Source organism: Balaenoptera borealis (genome assembly GCF_965194805.1).
Source record: "Balaenoptera borealis genome assembly, chromosome: 5".
In the NCBI taxonomy this organism is placed as follows: domain Eukaryota; kingdom Metazoa; phylum Chordata; class Mammalia; order Artiodactyla; family Balaenopteridae; genus Balaenoptera; species Balaenoptera borealis.
Window position 1 is genome coordinate 131,651,854 of NC_138862.1, and position 20,455 is coordinate 131,672,308.

The following is a 20,455-nucleotide window of genomic DNA, read 5'->3' on the forward strand; positions in this document are numbered from 1 at the left end:
AGTAGTGTCAGGGCCTAGTTAGGGACAGTGTCAGTGCCTGAGTTGGAAGTAGTTTCAGGGCATTAGGGACAGTGTCAGTGGCTGCGATGGGAGTAGCGTCAGGGTCTTAGTTAGGGAGAGTGTCAGTGCCTGAGTTGGGAAGAGTCTCAGGGTCTTTTTTGGGGACAGCATCAGGGCATGAGTTAAAAGTAGTGTCAAGGCCTTAGTTAGGGAGAGTGTCAGTGCCTGTGTTGGGAGTAGTATCAGGCCCTTCGTTAGGGACCGTGTCAGGGTCTGAGGTAGAAGTAGTCTCAGGGCCTTAGTTAGGAAGCGTGTCAGTGCCTAAGTAAGTAGTAGTGTGAGGGCCTTAGATAGGGACAGTGTCAATGCCTGTGTTGGGAGTAGTGTCAGAGCCTTAGTTAGGGATAGCGTCAGTGCCTGCGTTGGGAGTAGTGTCAGGGCCTTACTTAGGGACAGCGTCAGTGCCTGAGTTAGGAGTAGTGTGATGGCCGTAGTTAGGGACACTCTCAGTGCTAGAGTTGGGGGTAGTGGCAGGCCTTTGTTAGGGACTGTGCCAGGGCCTGAGTTAAGAGTAGTGTCAAGTCCTTAGTTAGGGACAGTGTTAGTGCCTGAGTTGAGAGTCATGTCAAGGCCTTAGTTAGGGACAATGTCAGTGCCTAGTTTGGGAGTAGTGTCAAGGCCTAAGTTAGGGACAGTGTCATTGCTTGAGATAGGAATAGTGTCAGGGCCTTAGTTAGGGACATTGTCAGGGCATGATTTAGGAGTTGTGTTAGGGCGTGAGCTATGAATAGTGTCAGGGCCTTAGTTAGTGACAGTGTCAGTGCTGAGTTTGGAGTAGTATCAGGGCCTTAGTTAGAGACAGTGTCAGGGCCTGAGTTAGGTGTATGTCAGGGCCTTAGTTAGGGACAGTGTCAGGGCCTGATTTAGGAGTAGTGCCAGAGGCTTTGTTAGGGACAGTGTCAGGGCCTGAGTTAAGAGTAGTGTTACAGCTTTAGTTAGGACCAGTGTCAGGGCCTTAGTTAAGTCCAACATCAGCGCCTATGATAGGAATCAGATCAGGACCTGTGTTACAGGTAATGTCAGGGCCTTATTTAAGAACAGTGTCAGGGTCTGAGTCCTGACTTACTCCTTACTCCCCTCACTAAGGACTGTGGACACTACTGCTAATTCAGGCCCTGATAATGTCCCTAACTAAGGCCCTGACACTTTCCCTGGCTAAGGTCCTGAACTTCTCCTAAGTCAGGCCCTGATACTGTCCCTAACAATGGCCCTGACACTACACCTAACTGAGGCCCCGACATGATACCTAACAAAGGCTTTGTTGCTAGTCCAAACTAAAGCCCTAAAATTGGTCCTAAATAAGGCCTTGACACTAATCCTAACTCAGGCCCTAAAACTGTCCCTAACTAAGGCCCTGATAGTATGCCTAACTCAGGCCCTCATACGATTCCTAACAATGGCTCTGATGCTAGTCCAAACTAAGGCCCTGAAATTGGTCCTAAATAAGGCCTTGACACTAATCCTAACTCAGGCCCTAGCACTGTCCCTAACTAGGTCTCAGACAGTACACCTAAATCAGACCCTGACACTGTCCCTAAGCAAGGCCCTGACACTACTCCTAACTCAGTCCCTTACACTGTACCTGACAAAGTCCCTGATGCTAGGCCTAACTCAGGCTCTGAAACCGTCTGTAACTAAGGCCCTGCTGCCATCACTATCAAAAGTCCTGACATTATCCTGAGCTAATATCCTGACCTATGTCTTTCCAAGGTCCTGAAACTGTCCCAAAGTAAGCCCTGACGCTGTCCCTAAGTGAAGACCTGAGGCTGTCCCTAACTCAGGCCCTGAAGCTTTCCTTAACTGAAGCCTTGAAGCTGTGACTAATTCAGGCCCTGATCATGTACCTAACGAAGACCTTAATGCTGATCCAGCAAAGACGCTGATGCTGCTCCAAAGTTATGCCCTGACCGTGTGCCCAGCTAAGGGCCTGACGCTAGGCCTCACTCAGGCCCTGTCGCTCTCCCTAAGTCAGGCCCTGACACTGTCACTAACTAAGGCCCTGACTCTACTCCTAATTCAGTCCCGTACATTGTATCTAACAAAGGCTCTGATGCTAGTCGTAACTCAGGGCCTGACACTGTCTCTATCTAACGGCTGCTGCCATCAACATCTAAAGTCCTGACATTTTCCGGAGCTAATAACCTGACCCATGTCTTAGCAAGGTCCTGAAACTGTCCCAAAGTAAGCCCTGATGCTGTCCCTAAGTGAGGCCCTGAAGCTTTCCCTAACTAACTCAGGCCTTGATGCTGTGACTAACTCAGACCCTGATCATGTCTTTAACTAAGACCCTAAGGCTGATCCAACAGAGGGCCTGATGCTGCTCCTAAGTCATGCCCCGATAGTGTCCCCCACTAAGTGTCTGATGCTAGGCCTCACTCAGATCCTAACGCTCTCCCTAAGTCAGGCTCTGATGCTGTCCCTACCTGAAGCCCTAACACTGGTTCTGAATAAGGCCCTGAGAGTCTCCGTAACAAAGGTCTTCACACTATCCTTAGGTCATTTCCTGACACTATCCCTAGATGTTAAACTGACACGGTCACTAGCTAATGTCCTGCCTCTTATGCTAACTGAAGCCCTTAGGCTGTGCCTACCTCAGGCACTGAATTTAGTCCCAAGACCATGAAACTGTCCCGAACTAAGGCCTAGATGCTCGCCCTACATCCGGCCCTGACACAGTCCCTAACTAAGGCCCTAACACTTTTGCTAACTGAGGATCTGACACTGGACCTATCAGAGGCCTGCTACTCCTAACTAACGCCTTGAAACTTTCCCTAACGTAGGCGCTGCTACCATCAATATCTAAAGTCCTGACATTATCCTGAGCTAATATCCTGACCCATGTCTTACCAAGGTCCTGAAACTCTCCCAACGTTAGCCCTGACACTGTCCCTAAGTGAGGCGCTGAGGCTGTCCCTCACAGAGGTCCTGATAATATCTTTAACTAAACTCTAATGCTGATCTTACAGAGACCCTTATGTTGATCCTATGTCATGCCCTGACGCTGTCCGTAGCTAAGGCCCTGACTGTAGGCATCACTCAGGCCCTGTCGCTCTCCCTAAGTCAGGCTAAGACTCTGTCCTTACCTGAAGCCCTGACACTGGGCCTAAATTAGGCACTGATGCTCTAATTAGCTATGGTCTTGACACTATCCCTAGGTCATTTCCTGACACTATCCCTAGATCTTAACCTAAACTTGTCTTTAGCTATTGTCGAGCCTCTTATGCTAACTAAATCCCTGATGCTGTCTCTAACTAAGAGCCTGAAATTAGTCCCGAGGCCGTCAACCTGTCCCTAACTGAGGTTGGAGGCTCATCCTAACTGAGGCGCTGACACTGTCCCTAACTAAAGCCCTGACACTACACCTAACTCAGTCGCTGACACTGTACCTAACAAAGGCTCTGATGCTAATCCGAACTTAGGCCCTGACACTGCCTCTAACTAAGGCCCTGCTGCCCTCAATATCTGAACACCTGATATTATCCTGAGCTAATAGCCTGACCCATGTCTTACCAAGGTCCTGAAACTTTCCCAAAGTAAGCCCTGACGCTGTCCCTAAGTGAGGCCTTGAGGCTATCCCTAATGGAGGCCCTGATAATAGCTTTAACGAAGACCCTAATGCTGATCCTACAGAGGCCTTTATGCTGCTCCTAAGTCATGCCCTGATACTGTCCCTTACTCAGGCCCTAAAGATAGGCCTCACTTAGGCCCTGTTGCTGTACCTTAGTTAGGCTCTGATGCTGTCCATACATCAAGCCCTGGCGCCGGTCCTGATTAAGGTGCTCATGCTGCTGCTAACTAAGGCCCTGATGCTCTCAATAACTAAGGTCTTCTCGTTATCCCTTGGTCATTTCCTGTCACTATCTCTGGCCTGGAACCTGACTCTGTCCCGAGATAATCTCCTGCATCTTATGCTAACTGAAACCCTAATGCTCTCCCTAACTAAGGCCCTGACTACTCCTAACTAAGGCCATGACACTGAATCTAACAAAGGCCCGGAATCTGTCCTTAATATAGGCCCTGCTGCCAGCAATAACTAAAATCCTGACACTCTCCTGAGCTAATATCCTGACTCCTTTCTAACCAAGGTCCTGACACTGTCCCTAAGAAAGCCCTGTCGCTGTCTTTAAGTGAAGACCTGAGGCTGTCTGTAACTCAGACCCTGAAGCTTTCCCTAACTGAGGCCTTGACGCTGTGACTAACTAGGGGTCCGGTCATGTCTTTAACTAAGAACCGAAAGCTGATCCAACAAAGGCACTGATGCTGCTCCTAAGTCATTCCCTGACAGTGTCCCCAGCTAAGGGCCTGACATTAGGCCTCACTCAGGCCCTGTCGCTCTCCCTAAGTCAGGCTCTGATGCTGTCCCTACCTGAAGCCCTAACACTGCTTCTGAATAAGTCCCTGAGAGTCTCAGTAACAAAGGTCTTCACACTATCCTTAGGTCATTTCCTGACACGATTCCAAGCCTTTACCCTAACCCTGTCCCAAGCTAATGTCCTACCTCTTATGCTAACTACAGCCCTTATGCTGTGCCTAATTCAGGCACTGAGTTTAGTCCCAAGGCCGCTAGACTGTCCCTAACTCGGCTCGATGCCCTTATCGTCACAATGTTCCATGACCACTGTCATCACAATGCTCCACGCCCCTGTCATCACCATGCTCCATAACCCCTGTCATCACAGTGCTCCATGACTTTTGTCATCGCAATGCTACATGCCATTGTCATCACAATGCTCCATGCCCGTATCATCACAATGCTCCATGACCCCTTTCATCACAATGCTCCATGACCCTTGTCTAAAATGCTACATGCCTGTGAAATCACAAAGCTCCATGCCCCCTGTCATCACAAGTCTCCATGACTCTTGTCATCACAATGCTTCATGGCCCCTGTCATTTAAAATGCCATATGACCACTGTCATCAAAATGTTCCATGGCCCTTGTCATCACAATGCCCCGTGACCCCTGTCATCACAATGTTCCAGGCCCCCTGTCATCACAATGAGCCATGACCCCTTTCATCACAATGCTCCAGGTCCGTATTCATCACAATGCTCCATGACCCCTGACATCACAATGTTCCCTGGCCTTTGTCATCACAATTCTCCATGGCCTCTGTAATCACAGTGCTCCATGACAACGTTCATCACGTTGCTCCAGGACCACTGTCATCATAATGCCACATGAGCCCTGTCATCACAATGCTCCATGGCCCTTGTCATCACAATGCTCCATGAACCTTGGAATCAAAATGCTCCTTGACCCTTTCATCACAATGTTACAGTACCCCTTTCTTCACAATGCTCCATGCCGCTGGTCACCACAATGCTCCATGACCGCTGTCATCACAATGCTCCATGTCCCTTGTCATTAAAATGCTCCATGGCCCCTGTCATCACAATGCTGCATGATCCTTATAATCTCAATGCTCCATGATCCTCGTCATCACAAATCTCCACGCATTTGTCATCACTATGCTCCATGACCCCTGTCATACCAATGCTCCATAGCACTTTACATCTCAATGCCCCATGACCACTTTCATCTCAATGCCCCATGACCCATGTAATCACAGTGCTCCATGACCACTTTCATCTCAATGCCCCATGACCCATGTAATCACAATGCCCCATGACCACTTTCATCTCAATGCCCCATGACCCATGTAATCACAATGCTCCATGACCACTTTCATCTCAATGCCCCATGACCCATGTAATCACAGTGCTCCATGACCACTTTAATCACAATGGCCCATGACCACTTTCATCTCAATGCCCCATGACCACTTTCATCTCAATGCCCCATGACCCATGTAATCAAAATGCTCCATGACCACTTTCATCTCAATGCCCCATGACCCATGTAATCAAAATGCTCCATGACCACTTTCATCACAATGCCCCATGACCCATGTAATCACAATGCTCCATGACCACTTTCATCTCAATGCCCCATGACCCATGTAATCAAAATGCTCCATGACCACTTTCATCTCAATGCCCCATGACCCATGTAATCACAATGCTCCATGACCACTTTCATCTCAATGCCCCATGACCCATGTAATCACAATGCTCCATGACCACTTTCATCTCAATGCCCCATGACCCCTGTAATCACAATGCTCCATGACCACTTTCATCTCAATGCCCCATGACCCATGTAATCACAATGCTCCATGACCACTTTCATCTCAATGCCCCATGACCCATGTAATCACAATGCCCCATGACCCATGTAATCAAAATGCTCCATGACCACTTACATCACAATGCCCCATGACCCATGTAATCACAATGCTCCATGACCACTTTCATCTCAATGCCCCATGACCCATGTAATCACAATGCTCCATGACCACTTTCATCTCAATGCCCCATGACCCATGTAATCACAATGCTCCATGACCACTTTCATCTCAATGCCCCATGACCCATGTAATCACAGTGCTCCATGACCACTTTCATCACAATGCCCCATGACCCATGTAATCAAAATGCTCCATGGCCCTTGTCACCACAATGCTCCATGACCCGTCATCACAATTCTCCATGACCCTTGTCATCACAATGCTCCACGGCGCTTGTCATCACAATGATCCAGAGCCTTAGTGCTTGAGTTGGGAGTAGTATCATTGCCTCAGTTAGGGACACTGTCATTGCCTGAATTGGGAGTAGTGTCAAAGCCTTAGTTAGGGACAGCGCCAGGGCGAGTTGGGAGTAGTGCCAGTGCCTTAGTTAGGGACAGCACCAGTGCTTGCGTTGGGAGTAGTGTCAGGGCCATAGTTAGGGACAGTGTCAGTGGCTGAGATGGGAATAGTGTCAGGGCCTTAGTTACGGACATTGTCAGTGCCTAAGTTGGGATTTTTGTCAGGGTCTTGATTATGGACAGTGTCAGGGCCTGAGTGAAGAGTAGTGTCAAGGCCTTAATTTGGAAGAGTGTCAGTGTCTCAGTTTGGAGTAGTGTCAGACCCTTAGTTAGGAACAGCGTCAGTGCCTGAGTTGGGAGTAGTGACATGGCCTAAGTGATGGACAGTGTCAGGGTCTGAGTTAGGAATAGTCTCAGGACCTTAGTTAGGGACAGTGTCAGTGACTGTGTTAGGAATAGTGTCAGGGCCTAAGTTAGGAGTAGTCTGAGACCGGTAGTTAGGAACAGTGTCAGGGCCTGAGTTGTGAGTAGTTTCAGGGCCTTAGTTAGAGAAAGTGTCAGTGCCGGAGTTGGGAGTTATGTCAGGGCCTTAGTTAGGGACAGTGTCAGTGCCTGAGTTGGGAGTAGTGTCAGGGCCTAGTTAGGGACAGTGTCAGTGCGTGAGTTGGAAGTAGTTTCAGGGCATTAGGGACAGTGTCAGTGGCTGCGATGGGAGTAGTGTCAGGGTCTTAGTTAGGGAGAGTGTCAGTGCCTGAGTTGGGAAGAGTCTCAGGGTCTTTTTGGGGACAGCATCAGGGCATGAGTTAAAAGTAGTGTCAAGGCCTTAGTTAGGGAGAGTGTCAGTGCCTGTGTTGGGAGTAGTATCAGGCCCTTCGTTAGGGACCGTGTCAGGGTCTGAGGTAGAAGTAGTCTCAGGGCCTTAGTTAGGAAGCGTGTCAGTGCCTAAGTAAGTAGTAGTGTGAGGGCCTTAGATAGGGACAGTGTCAATGCCTGTGTTGGGAGTAGTGTCAGAGCCTTAGTTAGGGATAGCGTCAGTGCCTGCGTTGGGAGTAGTGTCAGGGCCTTACTTAGGGACAGCGTCAGTGCCTGAGTTAGGAGTAGTGTGATGGCCGTAGTTAGGGACACTCTCAGTGCTAGAGTTGGGGGTAGTGGCAGGCCTTTGTTAGGGACTGTGCCAGGGCCTGAGTTAAGAGTAGTGTCAAGTCCTTAGTTAGGGACAGTGTTAGTGCCTGAGTTGAGAGTCATGTCAAGGCCTTAGTTAGGGACAATGTCAGTGCCTAGTTTGGGAGTAGTGTCAAGGCCTAAGTTAGGGACAGTGTCATTGCTTGAGATAGGAGTAGTGTCAGGGCCTTAGTTAGGGACATTGTCAGGGCATGATTTAGGAGTTGTGTTAGGGCGTGAGCTATGAATAGTGTCAGGGCCTTAGTTAGTGACAGTGTCAGTGCTGAGTTTGGAGTAGTATCAGGGCCTTAGTTAGAGACAGTGTCAGGGCCTGAGTTAGGTGTATGTCAGGGCCTTAGTTAGGGACAGTGTCAGGGCCTGATTTAGGAGTAGTGTCAGAGGCTTTGTTAGGGACAGTGTCAGGGCCTGAGTTAAGAGTAGTGTCACAGCTTTAGTTAGGACCAGTGTCAGGGCCTTAGTTAAGTCCAACATCAGCGCCTATGATAGGAATCAGATCAGGACCTGTGTTACAGGTAATGTCAGGGCCTTATTTAAGAACAGTGTCAGGGTCTGAGTCCTGACTTACTCCTTACTCCCCTCACTAAGGACTGTGGACACTACTGCTAATTCAGGCCCTGATAATGTCCCTAACTAAGGCCCTGACACTTTCCCTGGCTAAGGTCCTGAACTTCTCCTAAGTCAGGCCCTGATACTGTCCCTAACAATGGCCCTGACACTACACCTAACTGAGGCCCCGACATGATACCTAACAAAGGCTTTGTTGCTAGTCCAAACTAAAGCCCTAAAATTGGTCCTAAATAAGGCCTTGACACTAATCCTAACTCAGGCCCTAAAACTGTCCCTAACTAAGGCCCTGATAGTATGCCTAACTCAGGCCCTCATACGATTCCTAACAATGGCTCTGATGCTAGTCCAAACTAAGGCCCTGAAATTGGTCCTAAATAAGGCCTTGACACTAATCCTAACTCAGGCCCTAGCACTGTCCCTAACTAGGTCTCAGACAGTACACCTAAATCAGACCCTGACACTGTCCCTAAGCAAGGCCCTGACACTACTCCTAACTCAGTCCCTTACACTGTACCTGACAAAGTCCCTGATGCTAGGCCTAACTCAGGCTCTGAAACCGTCTGTAACTAAGGCCCTGCTGCCATCACTATCAAAAGTCCTGACATTATCCTGAGCTAATATCCTGACCTATGTCTTTCCAAGGTCCTGAAACTGTCCCAAAGTAAGCCCTGACGCTGTCCCTAAGTGAAGACCTGAGGCTGTCCCTAACTCAGGCCCTGAAGCTTTCCTTAACTGAAGCCTTGAAGCTGTGACTAATTCAGGCCCTGATCATGTACCTAACGAAGACCTTAATGCTGATCCAGCAAAGACGCTGATGCTGCTCCAAAGTTATGCCCTGACAGTGTGCCCAGCTAAGGGCCTGACGCTAGGCCTCACTCAGGCCCTGTCGCTCTCCCTAAGTCAGACCCTGACACTGTCACTAACTAAGGCCCTGACTCTACTCCTAATTCAGTCCCGTACATTGTATCTAACAAAGGCTCTGATGCTAGTCGTAACTCAGGGCCTGACACTGTCTCTAACTAACGGCTGCTGCCATCAACATCTAAAGTCCTGACATTTTCCGGAGCTAATAACCTGACCCATGTCTTAGCAAGGTCCTGAAACTGTCCCAAAGTAAGCCCTGACGCTGTCCCTAAGTGAGGCCCTGAAGCTTTCCCTAACTAACTCAGGCCTTGATGCTGTGACTAACTCAGACCCTGATCATGTCTTTAACTAAGACCCTAAGGCTGATCCAACAGAGGCCCTGATGCTGCTCCTAAGTCATGCCCCGATAGTGTCCCCCACTAAGTGTCTGATGCTAGGCCTCACTCAGATCCTAACGCTCTCCCTAAGTCAGGCTCTGATGCTGTCCCTACCTGAAGCCCTAACACTGGTTCTGAATAAGGCCCTGAGAGTCTCCGTAACAAAGGTCTTCACACTATCCTTAGGTCATTTCCTGACACTATCCCTAGATGTTAAACTGACACGGTCACTAGCTAATGTCCTGCCTCTTATGCTAACTGAAGCCCTTAGGCTGTGCCTACCTCAGGCACTGAATTTAGTCCCAAGACCATGAAACTGTCCCGAACTAAGGCCTAGATGCTCGCCCTACATCCGGCCCTGACACAGTCCCTAACTAAGGCCCTAACACTTTTGCTAACTGAGGATCTGACACTGGACCTATCAGAGGCCTGCTACTCCTAACTAACGCCTTGAAACTTTCCCTAACGTAGGCGCTGCTACCATCAATATCTAAAGTCCTGACATTATCCTGAGCTAATATCCTGACCCATGTCTTACCAAGGTCCTGAAACTTTCCCAAAGTAAGCCCTGACGCTGTCCCTAAGTGAGGCCTTGAGGCTATCCCTAATGGAGGCCCTGATAATAGCTTTAACGAAGACCCTAATGCTGATCCTACAGAGGCCTTTATGCTGCTCCTAAGTCATGCCCTGATACTGTCCCTTACTCAGGCCCTAAAGATAGGCCTCACTTAGGCCCTGTTGCTGTACCTTAGTTAGGCTCTGATGCTGTCCATACATCAAGCCCTGGCGCCGATCCTGATTAAGGTGCTCATGCTGCTGCTAACTAAGGCCCTGATGTTCTCAATAACTAAGGTCTTCTCGTTATCCCTTGGTCATTTCCTGTCACTATCTCTGGCCTAGAACCTGACTCTGTCCCGAGATAATCTCCTGCATCTTATGCTAACTGAAACCCTAATGCTCTCCCTAACTAAGGCCCTGACTACTCCTAACTAAGGCCATGACACTGAATCTAACAAAGGCCCGGAATCTGTCCTTAATATAGGCCCTGCTGCCAGCAATAACTAAAATCCTGACACTCTCCTGAGCTAATATCCTGACTCCTTTCTAACCAAGGTCCTGACACTGTCCCTAAGAAAGCCCTGTCGCTGTCTTTAAGTGAAGACCTGAGGCTGTCTGTAACTCAGACCCTGAAGCTTTCCCTAACTGAGGCCTTGACGCTGTGACTAACTAGGGCTCCGGTCATGTCTTTAACTAAGAACCGAAAGCTGATCCAACAAAGGCACTGATGCTGCTCCTAAGTCATTCCCTGACAGTGTCCCCAGCTAAGGGCCTGACATTAGGCCTCACTCAGGCCCTGTCGCTCTCCCTAAGTCAGGCCCTGATGCTGTCCCTACCTGAAGCCCTAACACTGCTTCTGAATAAGTCCCTGAGAGTCTCAGTAACAAAGGTCTTCACACTATCCTTAGGTGATTTCCTGACACGATTCCAAGCCTTTACCCTACCCCTGTCCCGAGCTAATGTCCTACCTCTTATGCTAACTACAGCCCTTATGCTGTGCCTAATTCAGGCACTGAATTTAGTCCCAAGGCCGCTAGACTGTCCCTAACTCGGCTCGATGCCCTTATCGTCACAATGTTCCATGACCACTGTCATCACAATGCTCCACGCCCCTGTCATCACCATGCTCCATAACCCCTGTCATCACAGTGCTCCATGACTTTTGTCATCGCAATGCTACATGCCATTGTCATCACAATGCTCCATGCCCGTATCATCACAATGCTCCATGACCCCTTTCATCACAATGCTCCATGACCCTTGTCTAAAATGCTACATGCCTGTGAAATCACAAAGCTCCATGCCCCCTGTCATCACAAGTCTCCATGACTCTTGTCATCACAATGCTTCATGGCCCCTGTCATTTAAAATGCCATATGACCACTGTCATCAAAATGTTCCATGGCCCTTGTCATCACAATGCCCCGTGACCCCTGTCATCACAATGTTCCAGGCCCCCTGTCATCACAATGAGCCATGACCCCTTTCATCACAATGCTCCAGGTCCGTATTCATCACAATGCTCCATGACCCCTGACATCACAATGTTCCCTGGCCTTTGTCATCACAATTCTCCATGGCCTCTGTAATCACAGTGCTCCATGACAACGTTCATCACGTTGCTCCAGGACCACTGTCATCATAATGCCACATGAGCCCTGTCATCACAATGCTCCATGGCCCTTGTCATCACAATGCTCCATGAACCTTGGAATCAAAATGCTCCTTGACCCTTTCATCACAATGTTACAGTACCCCTTTCTTCACAATGCTCCATGCCGCTGGTCACCACAATGCTCCATGACCGCTGTCATCACAATGCTCCATGTCCCTTGTCATTAAAATGCTCCATGGCCCCTGTCATCACAATGCTGCATGATCCTTATAATCTCAATGCTCCATGGTCCTCGTCATCACAAATCTCCACGCATTTGTCATCACTATGCTCCATGACCCCTGTCATACCAATGCTCCATAGCACTTTATATCACAATGCTCCATGACCACTTTCATCACAATGGCCCATGACCCATGTAATCACAATGCTCCATGACCACTTTCATCTCAATGCCCCATGACCCATGTAATCACAATGCTCCATGACCACTTTCATCTCAATGCTCCATGACCCATGTAATCAAAATGCTCCATGACCACTTTCATCACAATGCCCCATGACCCATGTAATCAAAATGCTCCATGACCACTTTCATCTCAATGCCCCATGACCCATGTAATCACAATGCTCCATGACCACTTTCATCTCAATGCCCCATGACCCATGTAATCACAATGCTCCATGACCCATGTAATCACAATGCTCCATGACCACTTTCATCTCAATGCCCCATGACCCATGTAATCAAAATGCTCCATGACCACTTTCATCACAATGCCCCATGACCCATGTAATCAAAATGCTCCATGGCCCTTGTCACCACAATTCTCCATGACCCGTCATCACAATTCTCCATGACCCTTGTCATCACAGTGCTCCATGGCGCTTGTCATCACAATGATCCAGAGCCTTAGTGCTTGAGTTGGGAGTAGTATCATTGCCTCAGTTAGGGACACTGTCATTGCCTGAATTGGGAGTAGTGTCAGAGCCTTAGTTATGGACAGCGCCAGGCTGAGTTGGGAGTAGTGCCAGTGCCTTAGTTAGGGATAGCACCAGTGCTTGCGTTGGGAGTAGTGTCAGGGCCATAGTTAGGGACAGTGTCAGTGGCTGAGATGGGAATAGTGTCAGGGCCTTAGTTACGGACATTGTCAGTGCCTAAGTTGGGATTTTTGTCAGGGTCTTGATAATGGACAGTGTCAGGGCCTGAGTGAAGAGTAGTGTCAAGGCCTTAATTTGGAAGAGTGTCAGTGTCTCAGTTTGGAGTAGTGTCAGACCCTTAGTTAGGAACAGCGTCAGTGCCTGAGTTGGGAGTAGTGACATGGCCTAAGTGATGGACAGTGTCAGGGTCTGAGTTAGGAATAGTCTCAGGACCTTAGTTAGGGACAGTGTCAGTGACTGTGTTAGGAATAGTGTCAGGGCCTAAGTTAGGAGTAGTCTGAGACCGGTAGTTAGGAACAGTGTCAGGGCCTGAGTTGTGAGTAGTTTCAGGGCCTTAGTTAGAGAAAGTGTCAGTGCCGGAGTTGGGAGTTATGTCAGGGCCTTAGTTAGGGACAGTGTCAGTGCCTGAGTTGGGAGTAGTGTCAGGGCCTAGTTAGGGACAGTGTCAGTGCCTGAGTTGGAAGTAGTTTCAGGGCATTAGGGACAGTGTCAGTGGCTGCGATGGGAGTAGCGTCAGGGTCTTAGTTAGGGAGAGTGTCAGTGCCTGAGTTGGGAAGAGTCTCAGGGTCTTTTTTGGGGACAGCATCAGGGCATGAGTTAAAAGTAGTGTCAAGGCCTTAGTTAGGGAGAGTGTCAGTGCCTGTGTTGGGAGTAGTATCAGGCCCTTCGTTAGGGACCGTGTCAGGGTCTGAGGTAGAAGTAGTCTCAGGGCCTTAGTTAGGAAGCGTGTCAGTGCCTAAGTAAGTAGTAGTGTGAGGGCCTTAGATAGGGACAGTGTCAATGCCTGTGTTGGGAGTAGTGTCAGAGCCTTAGTTAGGGATAGCGTCAGTGCCTGCATTGGGAGTAGTGTCAGGGCCTTACTTAGGGACAGCGTCAGTGCCTGAGTTAGGAGTAGTGTGATGGCCGTAGTTAGGGACACTCTCAGTGCTAGAGTTGGGGGTAGTGGCAGGCCTTTGTTAGGGACTGTGCCAGGGCCTGAGTTAAGAGTAGTGTTACAGCTTTAGTTAGGACCAGTGTCAGGGCCTTAGTTAAGTCCAACATCAGCGCCTATGATAGGAATCAGATCAGGACCTGTGTTACAGGTAATGTCAGGGCCTTATTTAAGAACAGTGTCAGGGTCTGAGTCCTGACTTACTCCTTACTCCCCTCACTAAGGACTGTGGACACTACTGCTAATTCAGGCCCTGATAATGTCCCTAACTAAGGCCCTGACACTTTCCCTGGCTAAGGTCCTGAACTTCTCCTAAGTCAGGCCCTGATACTGTCCCTAACAATGGCCCTGACACTACACCTAACTGAGGCCCCGACATGATACCTAACAAAGGCTTTGTTGCTAGTCCAAACTAAAGCCCTAAAATTGGTCCTAAATAAGGCCTTGACACTAATCCTAACTCAGGCCCTAAAACTGTCCCTAACTAAGGCCCTGATAGTATGCCTAACTCAGGCCCTCATACGATTCCTAACAATGGCTCTGATGCTAGTCCAAACTAAGGCCCTGAAATTGGTCCTAAATAAGGCCTTGACACTAATCCTAACTCAGGCCCTAGCACTGTCCCTAACTAGGTCTCAGACAGTACACCTAAATCAGACCCTGACACTGTCCCTAAGCAAGGCCCTGACACTACTCCTAACTCAGTCCCTTACACTGTACCTGACAAAGTCCCTGATGCTAGGCCTAACTCAGGCTCTGAAACCGTCTGTAACTAAGGCCCTGCTGCAATCACTATCAAAAGTCCTGACATTATCCGGAGCTAATAACCTGACCCATGTCTTACCAAGGTCCTGAAACTGTCCCAAAGTAAGCCCTGACGCTGTCCCTAAGTGAAGACCTGAGGCTGCCCCTAACTCAGGCCCTGAAGCTTTCCTTAACTGAAGCCTTGAAGCTGTGACTAATTCAGGCCCTGATCATGTACCTAACGAAGACCTTAATGCTGATCCAGCAAAGACGCTGATGCTGCTCCAAAGTTATGCCCTGACAGTGTGCCCAGCTAAGGGCCTGACACTAGGCCTCACTCAGGCCCTGTCGCTCTCCCTAAGTCAGACCCTGACACTGTCACTAACTAAGGCCCTGACTCTACTCCTAATTCAGTCCCGTACATTGTATCTAACAAAGGCTCTGATGCTAGTCGTAACTCAGGGCCTGACACTGTCTCTAACTAACGGCTGCTGCCATCAACATCTAAAGTCCTGACATTTTCCGGAGCTAATAACCTGACCCATGTCTTAGCAAGGTCCTGAAACTGTCCCAAAGTAAGCCCTGACGCTGTCCCTAAGTGAGGCCCTGAAGCTTTCCCTAACTAACTCAGGCCTTGATGCTGTGACTAACTCAGACCCTGATCATGTCTTTAACTAAGACCCTAAGGCTGATCCAACAGAGGGCCTGATGCTGCTCCTAAGTCATGCCCCGATAGTGTCCCCCACTAAGTGTCTGATGCTAGGCCTCACTCAGATCCTAACGCTCTCCCTAAGTCAGGCTCTGATGCTGTCCCTACCTGAAGCCCTAACACTGGTTCTGAATAAGGCCCTGAGAGTCTCCGTAACAAAGGTCTTCACACTATCCTTAGGTCATTTCCTGACACTATCCCTAGATGTTAAACTGACACGGTCACTAGCTAATGTCCTGCCTCTTATGCTAACTGAAGCCCTTAGGCTGTGCCTACCTCAGGCACTGAATTTAGTCCCAAGACCATGAAACTGTCCCGAACTAAGGCCTAGATGCTCGCCCTACATCCGGCCCTGACACAGTCCCTAACTAAGGCCCTAACACTTTTGCTAACTGAGGATCTGACACTGGACCTATCAGAGGCCTGCTACTCCTAACTAACGCCTTGAAACTTTCCCTAACGTAGGCGCTGCTACCATCAATATCTAAAGTCCTGACATTATCCTGAGCTAATATCCTGACCCATGTCTTACCAAGGTCCTGAAACTCTCCCAACCTTAGCCCTGACACTGTCCCTAAGTGAGGCCCTGAGGCTGTCCCTCACAGAGGTCCTGATAATATCTTTAACTAAACTCTAATGCTGATCTTACAGAGATCCTTATGTCGATCCTATGTCATGCCTTTACGCTGTCCGTAGCTAAGGCCCTGACTCTAGGCATCACTCAGGCCCTGTCGCTCTCCCTAAGTCAGGCTAAGTCTCTGTCCCTACCTGAAGCCCTGACACTGGGCCTAAATTAGGCACTGATGCTCTAATTAGCTATGGTCTTGACACTATCCCTAGGTCATTTCCTGACACTATCCCTAGATCTTAACCTAAACTTGTCTTTAGCTATTGTCGAGCCTCTTATGCTAACTAAATCCCTGATGCTGTCTCTAACTAAGAGCCTGAAATTAGTCCCGAGGCCGTCAACCTGTCCCTAACTGAGGTTGGAGGCTCATCCTAACTGAGGCGCTGACACTGTCCCTAACTAAAGCCCTGACATTACACCTAACTCAGTCCCTGACACTGTACTTTACAAGGGCTCTGATGCTAGTCCTAACTCAGGCCCTGACACTGTCTCTAAGTAAGGCTCAGAATTTGCCCCTAATATAGACCCTGCTGTCAGCAATAACTCAAAACTGGACACTAGCCTGAGTTAATATCCTGACATATTTCTAACCAAGGTCCTGACACTGTCCCTAAGAAAGCCCTGTCGCTGTCCCTGTGTTAAGAACTGAGGCTGTCCCTAACTCAGGCCCTGAAGCTTTCCCTAACTGAGGCCTTGAAGCTGTGACTAAGTCAGGCCCTGATCGTATCTGTAACAAAGACGCTAAGGCTGATCCAACAGAGGCGCTGATTCTGTTCCTAAGTCATGCCCTGACAGTGTCCTCAGCTAAGGGCCTGACGCTAGGCCTCACTCAGGCCCTGTCGCTCTCCCTAAGTCAGGCTCTGATGCTGTCCCTACCTGAAGCCCTGACACTGGTTCTAAATAAGGATCTGAGAGTCTCAGTAACTAAGGTTTTGACACTATGCTTAGGTCCTTTCCTGACACTATCCCTAGACCCTAACCTGACCCTGTCCCTAGCAAATGTCGTACCTCTTATGCTAACTACAGCCCTGCTGCTGTCCTTAACTAAGGGCCTAAAATTACTCTCGAGGCTGTGACCCTGTCCGTACCTAAGGCCTCGATGTTCGTCCTAATTCAGGGCCTGACACTGTCCCTAACTAAGGCCCTGCTGCCGTCAATATCTAAAGTCCTGACACTATCCTGAGCTAATTTCTTGACCCATCTCTTACCAAGGTCCTGAAACTGTCCCTAAGGAAGCCCTGATGCTGTCTCTAAGTGAGGCCTTGAGGCTGTCCCTAACAGAGGCCCTGATAATATCTTTAACATAGCCCCTGAGGCTGATCCTACCGTGGCTCTTATGCTGCTCCTAAGTCATGCCCTGACACTGTCTCTCGCTAAGGCCCTGACGCTAGGCCTCACTCAGGCCCTGTCCCACTCCCTAAGTCAGGCTCTGACGCTGTTCCTACCCGAAGCCCTGACACTCAGTGCTCCTAAATTAGGTCCTGATGTGCTAAGTAACTAAGGTCTTGACACTATCCCTAGGTCATTTCCTGACACTCTCCCTAGACCTTAACCTAACCTTCTCTTTAGCTAATGTCGAGATTAGCTAAAGAGATTCTTTAGAACGAGATTCTTTCATCTTCTGAATATAGTTTTCTTCAAAACATAATTTTTATAGTGTTACTAACGTTAAACAAAATGTACTCAACTGCTGTGGAATATTCCTTCATAGGAGCGTGCATGGTTCACTTCTGCATCTGCTTGTGGTGGTGTTCAGGTTGCTTTCAGCTGTAGATCCCCTTATGCTAGCTAAATCCCTGATTCTGTCCCTAAATGAGGCCTTAAATTTAGGTCCGAGGCCATGAACCTGTCCCTAACTGAGGCCTGGAGGCTCGTCCTAATGCAGGCCCTGACACTGTCCCTAACTAAGGCTCTGACACTACACCTAACTCAGTCACTGACACTGTACCTAACAAAGGCTCTGATGCTAGTCCTAACTTAGGCCCTGACACTGCCTCTAACTAAGGCCCTGCTGCCGTCAATATCTGAACACCTGATATTATCCTGAGCTAATAGCCTGACCCATGTCTTACCAAGGTCCTGAAACTTTCCCAAAGTAAGCCCTGACGCTGACCATGACAACTGTCATCACAATGCTCCATAACCCCTGTCATCACAATGCCCCATGAAGCCTGCCATCACAAATCTCCAAGGCCTCTCTTACCAAAAAGCTCCATGATCCTTGTCAGCACAATGTTCCATGATACTTTTCATCACAATGCTCCATGACCCCTGTCACCACAAAGTTCTCTGCCCATATCATCACAATGCTCCTTGTCACCTTTTATCACAATGCTCCATGGTCTTTCATCACAATGCTCCAGAATACTTGTCATCGCAATGTTCCTTGACCGTGTCATCACAATCCTCCAAGACCCTTGTCATCACAAAGCTCCATGACAGCTGTCATCACAATGATCCATGACTCCTTTCCTCACAGTGATCCAGTACCCTTTTCATCACAATGATCCATGCCATTGTCAGCACAATGCTCCTTGGACCCTGTCATCAAAATGCTCCATCCCCTTTTCATCACAATGCTCCAGATATCCTATCACTACAATGCTCCATACCCGTGTCAACACAATGCTCCATGACCCCTGTCATCAAAATGCTTTATGAACCTTGTTATCAGAATGTTCCATGACCCCTGTCATTAAAATGATCCATGACCGTTGTGATCACAAAGCGGCATGATACATTTCATCCCAATTCTCTGTGACCGCTGTCATCACAATGCTCCAGGACAATTTTCATCACAATGCTCCATGCCCCCTGTCATCACAGTGCCCCATAACCACTGTAATCACAATGCTCCATGACCCTGTCATCACAATGCTACATGAACCCTGTCATCACATTGTTCCATGGCCTATGTATTCACAATGCTCCATGGACCCTGTAATCACACTGCTCCATGTTCCCTTTCAACACAATGCTCCATGACCCCTGTCATCACAACGTTCCATGAAAGTTGTCAACAAAATGCTCCATGACCCTGTCACCACAAGGTTCCCTGCCCTTTCATCACAATGCTCCATGACCCTTGTAATCACAATGGTACATGGCCTTTTCATCAGAATGTTCCATGGCCTCTGTCATCACCATGCTCCATGGTCTTTCTCATCACAATGCTCTCTGACCCCTGTCATCACAATGCTGGATGACCATTGTCATCACAATGCTCCAAGGCCCCTGTCATCACAATGCCTCATGGTCTTTGTAATCACAATGCTCAATGACCCCTGTCATCACAATGCTCCATGCTGTTGTCATCACAATGCTCCATGGCCCCTGCAATCACAATGCTCCATGCCCTTGTCATCACAATGCTCCAGAACACTTGTCATCATAATACTCCATTCACGTGTCATCCCATTGCTCAATGACACTTGTCATCAAAATGTTCCTTGGCCTTTGTCATCACAGTGCTCCATGATACCTTTAATCAAAATTCTACGTGACCACTGTCATCACAATGCAAGATGACCAATGTCATCACAATGCCCCATGACACGTGTCATCACAATTTGCCTTGGCACTTGTCATCTCAATGCTGTATGAACCGTGTCATCACTAGGTTCCAGGACACTTGTCATTACAGTGATCCATGACCACTTTCATCACAATGCTCCATGAACTCTGTTTTCTCAATGCTCCATGGCCTTTGTATTCACAGTGCTCCATTGTCCCGATAATCGCGTTGCTCCATGAACACTTTCATCACAATGCTCCTTGACCACTGTCACCATAATGCCCCATGATGTCTCCCATGACTGTGCTCCAAGGCCACTCTCATCAAAATGCTCCATGATCTGTGTCAGCACAATATTGCATGACACTTGTCATCACAATGCTCCATGGCCTTTGTCATCACAATGTTCCATGGCCCCTGTAATCCCAGTACTCCATGACCCCTTTCATCATAATGCCCAATGCCACCTCTCATCACAATTCTCCATGGCATTTGTCCTCACGATGCTCCATGACACCTGTCATCACAATGCTCCATGACACTTGTCATCACAATGCTCCCCCTCTCATTACTGTGCTCCATAATAACTTTAATCACATTTCTAGATGACCACTGCCATCACAATGCCCCATGACATTGTCCTCACAATTCGCCATGACCATTGTCATCACAATGCTCCATGAACCATGTCATCACAGGGTCCCAGGACACTTGTCATCACAATGATCCATAACCACTTTCATCACAATGCTCCATGACCACTGTCATCTCAATGCTCCATGGCCTTTGTATTCACAATGCTCCATGGCCCCTGTAATCACAGTGCTCCATAACAACTTTCATCCTAATGCTCCATGACCACTAACATCTCAATGCCCCATGAGGCCTGTCATCAC

At 48.6% G+C, this 20,455-nt stretch overlaps 1 long non-coding RNA gene across 1 annotated transcript; it reads right to left on the reverse strand.

Moving 5' to 3' along the window:
• Window positions 1-8,586: 8,586 nt before the first annotated feature.
• On the reverse strand, window positions 8,587-19,591 carry LOC309629133. Its single transcript, XR_014244876.1, has 2 exons — window positions 18,933-19,591; window positions 8,587-11,964 (listed from the first exon to the last, which is right to left on the reverse strand). It is a non-coding gene; the product is annotated as an uncharacterized lncRNA (long non-coding RNA).
• Window positions 19,592-20,455: the final 864 nt, after the last annotated feature.